Raw genomic sequence first — 6,795 nt, forward strand, 5'->3', positions numbered from 1 at the left:
TGTGGGGGGTAATCTGGCGCTGTGCTTGTGTCTCCTGGGGAAGCGGTCTGTGGTTTGTGAGTAACTCTGAGGGCGTCTGTGGGGTAATCTGGCGCTGTGCTTGTGTCTCCTGGGGAAGCGGTCTGTGGTTTGTGAGTAACTCTGAGGGCGTCTGTGGGGGGTAATCTGGCGCTGTACTTGTGTCTCCTGTGGAAGCGGTCTGTGGTTTGTGAGTAACTCTGAGGGGTCTGTGGGGGGTAATCTGGCGCTGTACTTGTGTCTCCTGGGGAAGCGGTCTGTGGTTTGTGAGTAACTCTGAGGGGTCTGTGGGGGGTAATCTGGCGCTGTGCTTGTGTCTCCTGGGGAAGCGGTCTGTGGTTTGTGAGTAACTCTGAGGGCGTCTGTGGGGTAATCTGGCGCTGTGCTTGTGTCTCCTGGGGAAGCGGTCTGTGGTTTGTGAGTAACTCTGAGGGCGTCTGTGGGGGGTAATCTGGCGCTGTGCTTGTGTCTCCTGGGGAAGCGGTCTGTGGTTTGTGAGTAACTCTGAGGGCGTCTGTGGGGGGTAATCTGGCGCTGTGCTTGTGTCTCCTGGGGAAGCGGTCTGTGGTTTGTGAGTAACTCTGAGGGCGTCTGTGGGGTAATCTGGCGCTGTGCTTGTGTCTCCTGGGGAAGCGGTCTGTGGTTTGTGAGTAACTCTGAGGGCGTCTGTGGGGTAATCTGGCGCTGTGCTTGTGTCTCCTGGGGAAGCGGTCTGTGGTTTGTGAGTAACTCTGAGGGCGTCTGTGGGGGGTAATCTGGCGCTGTGCTTGTGTCTCCTGGGGAAGCGGTCTGTGGTTTGTGAGTAACTCTGAGGGCGTCTGTGGGGGGTAATCTGGCGCTGTGCTTGTGTCTCCTGGGGAAGCGGTCTGTGGTTTGTGAGTAACTCTGAGGGCGTCTGTGGGGGGTAATCTGGCGCTGTGCTTGTGTCTCCTGGGGAAGCGGTCTGTGGTTTGTGAGTAACTCTGAGGGCGTCTGTGGGGGGTAATCTGGCGCTGTGCTTGTGTCTCCTGGGGAAGCGGTCTGTGGTTTGTGAGTAACTCTGAGGGCGTCTGTGGGGGGTAATCTGGCGCTGTGCTTGTGTCTCCTGGGGAAGCGGTCTGTGGTTTGTGAGTAACTCTGAGGGGGTCTGTGGGGGGTAATCTGGCGCTGTGCTTGTGTCTCCCGGGGAAGCGGTCTGTGGTTTGTGAGTAACTCTGAGGGCGTCTGTGGGGGGTAATCTGGCGCCGTGCTTGTGTCTCCCGGGGAAGCGGTCTGTGGTTTGTGAGTAACTCTGAGGGCGTCTGTGGGGGGGTAATCTGGAGCTGTGCTTGTGTCTCCCGGGGAAGCGGTCTGTGGTTTGTGAGTAACTCTGAGGGCGTCTGTGGGGGGGTAATCTGGAGCTGTGCTTGTGTCTCCCGGGGAAGCGGTCTGTGGTTTGTGAGCAACTCTGAGGGGTCTGTGGGGGGTAATCTGGTGCTGTGCTTGTGTCTCCTGGGGAAGCGGTCTGTGGTTTGTGAGTAACTCTGAGGGCGTCTGTGGGGGGTAATCTGGTGCTGTGCTTGTGTCTCCTGGGGAAGCGGTCTGTGGTTTGTGAGTAACTCTGAGGGGTCTGTGGGGGGTAATCTGGTGCTGTGCTTGTGTCTCCTGGGGAAGCGGTCTGTGGTTTGTGAGTAACTCTGAGGGCGTCTGTGGGGGGTAATCTGGTGCTGTGCTTGTGGCTGCACCAGACTCACTCTCTCACCGTGGTTAGTGGCGGCAAGGAAGGGCCACGTGGCACAAACCAGTGTCTGACTATGAAACGTCACTGAAAACTGCTATAATGTCAGCAGGGGGCGCTGCTGGGTTTAAGAAACCGGAGTGATAACAGATTAAATGTTAGCGAGAGATGAAAGAGTGAAAAGCAGGAAAAATCATTGATCATTTTAATACTGTTTAATAACAGGTAAATGTTAAAAAAAAAAAAAAGAAATCACTGTTCCGCCCGAATAGGGACTTGAACCCTAGACCCTCAGATTAAAAGTCTGATGCTCTACCGACTGAGCTATCCGGGCTACAGACTGACTGATGTGGGCCCCCCCTCCCCTCTTTCGGTACCCATGTATGCTGACATGGTGTTGCTATTTTATTCATATCTGGGGTCCACCTCCTACCCCTGGGTGCACCTGAGCTGTCATCCAATCACAACACACACAGCCAGAGTCCGCCTCACTGAAGCCAGCGCCTAGAATCCCACTTTAACAGCTGCTGGCGCCCCACCGATCTCATTCCACACGTGGCCTCTCTTGTGGGAGGTCGGGCGGTTCTCAAGTCTTACAACCACTCATTTGCATATTAACCCCATCACTAGACGTTGGAGCACTTACATGTGACGCAATGGTGACGTCATCGCAGCACATCACATACATTGTGTGGGAATCCGCGCAGAGAAAGAACAAACCGGGGGGCTTCAGCCCCAGATGGATTTAAAAAGCCACCTTGACTCGACTGTGCGACCTTTCACCCTCACAGGAAACAATCTGATGCTGGAAACGCGGCTGGGATGTCCCAACAGTGCAAGTGAGAGAAGAGAACCGAGTGACTGCCGTGGGCATCAGAGTGAGACCCCCGTGGAGAGTGTGAGGGAGTGTGAGACTGGCACAGAGACGTGTGAGAGTGAAGCAGTGAGCATGTCACAGCTGTGAGGGGAAGACTGATGTCTCTACTGTGGGACTTCGTGATACAGGATTGCATTGTTCTCACGCCCGACAGGAAGCCTTGATCCCTGCACATTCCAGTTCACCAGTCACAAATGGTTTATACAGAATCTACTTGTGAGTGTGCAGAGCGAAGACCTCTCAGCCGTGCAGACACTGCTTAGTGATGGAGCTCAGTGAGAGATCCCTTTCCTGAGACCTATCTGTGCATCAGTCACTGCTGAGTGATCAGTGAGAGATCCCTTCCCTGAGACCTATATGTGCATCAGTCACTGCTGAGTGATCAGTGAGAGATCCCTTCCCTGAGACCTCATATCTGTGCATCAGTCACTGCTGAGTGATCAGTGAGAGATCCCTTCCCTGAGACCTATATGTGCATCAGTCACTGCTGAGTGATCAGTGAGAGACCCCTTCCCTGAGACCTATATGTGCATCAGTCACTGCTGGGTGATCAGTGAGAGATCCCTTCCATGAGACCTCTTATCTGCGCATCAGTCACTGCTGAGTGATCAGTGAGAGATCCCTTCCCTGAGACCTCGTATCTGTAAATCAGTCACTTCTGAGTGATCAGTCAGAGGCTTATCTGTGCAGCATTCAGTTGTATGCACTGAGAGCCCTCCTGGGTGTGCAGAAAGCAGTGCACTGTATATACTGCACCAGCTTTACTTCCACCCACTTATCAGAGCTGAAGCTGCCTCAGTGTGTTTCATGTGGGTTTCCGTAGTGTAGTGGTTATCACGTTCGCCTAACACGCGAAACGTCCCCAGTTCGAGACCGGGCGGAAACACACTTTTCTTTTCAGCTCTAACTCACAACAGCTGCTCCTTTTATTGTTCTAATGCGCTCTAGGACTCCACAGGACCCACATATAACATCATTTCTATTTACAATCTCTTTATACATTCAGCAGCTTCAAGGACAGACAGACATCGGGCTCTGTCCCTTTACAGTCAGACAGCAGGACAGCTGCTTCCATCACTCACAGGCACCGCACATGCTGCAGGCACTGACACAGGCAGGCACCAGTCTTTACACAAATACAGGCAGGAAATGTCCAGACTCTGAGCATAGAATCATAAAGCAAAAGTGACAACAACTGAGGGACCATCAGGGAAAGTCAGGCACTGGGAGTGAGTTAGAGTGAGAGACTTAGACACCGGGAGTGAGTTATAAAAGTGTGAGAGGGTGAGAGACTCAAGCACTGAGTGAGTTAAGAGGGTGTGAGAGACTGAGAGACTTAGGTACTAGGAGTGAGTTAAGAGAGGGTGAGAGACTCAAGCACTGAGAGTGAGTTAAGAGAGTGTGAGAAACTGAGAAACTCAGGCACTGAGGGGTATATTTATACTTTTTGATGCAAAATTGCACTAATGCAGTTTTGCATCAAAAGGTTTTGCACCGGCTTGCCCCATTCCTGAGCACCAGCCGGGCGCCATGTTTATGGAATGGTGCAAAGGGTGGGCTAGCATAAAAAAATGACGTTAGCCGGGTGGGGGTGGCGGTATACAGGAGAAGGGAGTTTTGCACCAAAAAATAACGTAAGGCTGGTTAGAGGCAAAAAAAATGCCTCTAACCAGCCTAGCGTCATTTTCTGATGCAAAACCATCCATACTACATGACTCCTGTCTTAGAAAAGAGAGGAGTCATGCACACCACCCCAACGTACAGCAGAGGGGGCCAGGGTCCCCTGGGCATGGCCATTGCACCCTGTGCCATGCAAGGGACCTCAAGTTGGGCCCCCAGTGGCACTTTAATCAAAAAAGAAAAATACCTAGCTTTACTCACCCTACTTACCTGGGATGGGGTCCCCCATCCTCCGGTGTCCCTCTGGTGTAGGTGGGGGTGTTCCTGGGACTTGAGGAGGACACCCGTGGACCCATTCCATGGTGTTTAACCATGGAAATGGGCCCACAGGTCCCCTAACGCCTGGTCTGACCCAGGCATTAAATAATAGTGCAAAGCAAGCTTTGAACCATTATTTAGCCCCTCTTCCCACCCGTGCGTCATTTTAGCACGGGGATAAAAATGAGGGTATGGGGTTTGCACCATTTTTTAGATGGTACCGCCTACCTTGCATCTCATTAACGCAAGGTAGGTTCACGCATCTACAAAATGGGGCAAACTCCATTATTTTTACATTAGACAGGTCTTACGTCAAAATATAAATATGGAGTTAGTTTTGCGCTGAATTTGAGTGAAAAAAAGATGCACATTTGGTGCAAATCGAGTATAAATATGCCCCAAAAGTGAGTTAGGAGAGTATGACAGGGTGAGAGTCTGGGCCATTGGGAATGAGTTAAGAGAGAGTGAGAGATACAGTCACTGGGAGTGAGTTAAGAGAGTGTGAGACAGTGAGAGACAGGCTCAGAAAAGAGATATATAGGTAAAGAAATGGAGCCTGTTACACCTGCAGAGTGAAGAGAGATGGAGGGATTTCTAATAAATGCATCTAAATATAATGTGCATGCACTGGTCTTGCGTCATACAAGCGCCTTCCTTCATTCCTTGGAAGTCCCAGTTCACCAGTTGCAAGTGGTTTCTACTGGATCCTGATCAGCATAAGATCAGTAGGACACTTACCTAAATGATTAAGCAACATTTTATGGTTCTAGAAAAATCACTAGAGACACAATTAGCCAGTTCCACTGCAACAGGAATCACATAGAATATACTTCATAAAAAGTCAAGAATCTCCTACTGCAGCAAATGAATATAGAAGAAACCACTTGTTACTGGTTAACTGGAATGTCCTCCATGATTTAAATTTGCCACTCTCTCCACCCTGTGAGCAGGGGTTTCAGGGGACAGCACTGATTACAAATACACACACATTGTGTAGTCTCCGGCACTGCTTACAAATCCACACACATTGTATAGTCTCCAGGACTGCTTACAAATTCACACACATTGTGTAGTCTCCAGGACTGCTTACAAATACACACATTGTGAAGTCTCCAGGACTACTTACGAATGTAGACTTTCTTAGTAACTTATGACAGAAAGTCTTAATTTTATTAAAGACAAGGAGGCGAGTATTATGCTTACTAGTCTTGCTTTAGTTTCATAGCAGCAGTCAAGATAACAGAATAAACTACAAATCCCATCAGGCAACGAGAAGAGTAGCCAATTGGATGAAAAAACACAGTCACCATAATGACCAATAGCATTCAAACACTAAGTGTAGCATCTAGCTTGACTGCGAACAGTCCTCTTTTCTTGTGCGAGAAGTTGAATAGAAATATTAAACAAAGGTAAAATTGAAAGCACAATAGCAATGGTTCAAGAAAACGTGAATACATCTTGGCAAAAGTTTATAAACGTAGGTCCCAACAAGCTGGATGAAGGAGAATCTTGGAGTCCAGGCGAGACTGAAGCTGAAGAAGAAAAAGGCCCGAAGCTCCAGGATCAGGTGACAGATCCTCAGATAGACAACTGTGGTTGTGCAGGACCCGCTGTTAGGGTGGGAAACAGAGAACGAGTTAAGTTTGAGTTGCGGTGAGATAATACTTGTCTCTGTGTCTTTAATAAAATGAAGACTTTCTCTCATAAATTACTAGGAAAATCTACATTTTATGGACAGACTGGAGACTCCTATTAGGCTTCTTTAAAGCATATTAATTACTACTGAAGATGCAGCATGAACCGGTTTACAGTGTAAAGTGCGGAAAACCGAATCATTAGACCAATCAGCCGATCGCAGTATACCCTGTAAACGGGAGCCCGCCCAAAAAGCATTGGAAGCCATAGGTCCCCTCGCAGTGTGGGCTCCAGAAATGGAAGCATCAATACCCGCAAGGGACATGACCCCCTTAACCCAGGGAGCAAGCGTCGGGGAGGAAAAGGGCAGCTGGGAGTCAGAGGATGTTCTGAGATTGTCTGCATGCTGTTCATATTCTTACAAACATTGTGCCACAGAGAGATTAGGCTTATCAGGAAATACAGAAGTGAGGTTTGTTTTTGTACGTTTGTGGACTGTGAGAAGTAAACCTGTAGGAGAAAACTGTCAAGAAGTAATATCCAATGCTCTAACATCTGACAATTGTTTCACAGAAATAAGACACAACAACATTGTAAGTTTAGCTGATAAGATTTTTAGAGAGAGGGCATC

General features: G+C 49.2%; 1 non-coding gene across 1 annotated transcript; it reads right to left on the reverse strand.

The window, feature by feature from the left end:
- Nucleotides 1-1,975: 1,975 nt before the first annotated feature.
- Nucleotides 1,976-2,048, reverse strand: TRNAK-UUU (transfer RNA lysine (anticodon UUU)). The gene has a single exon. It is a non-coding gene; the product is annotated as a tRNA-Lys (tRNA).
- Between the last annotated feature and the right edge of the window lie 4,747 nt (nt 2,049-6,795).

Source organism: Pleurodeles waltl, unplaced genomic scaffold (assembly GCF_031143425.1).
Source record: "Pleurodeles waltl isolate 20211129_DDA unplaced genomic scaffold, aPleWal1.hap1.20221129 scaffold_67, whole genome shotgun sequence".
NCBI classification, from domain to species: domain Eukaryota; kingdom Metazoa; phylum Chordata; class Amphibia; order Caudata; family Salamandridae; genus Pleurodeles; species Pleurodeles waltl.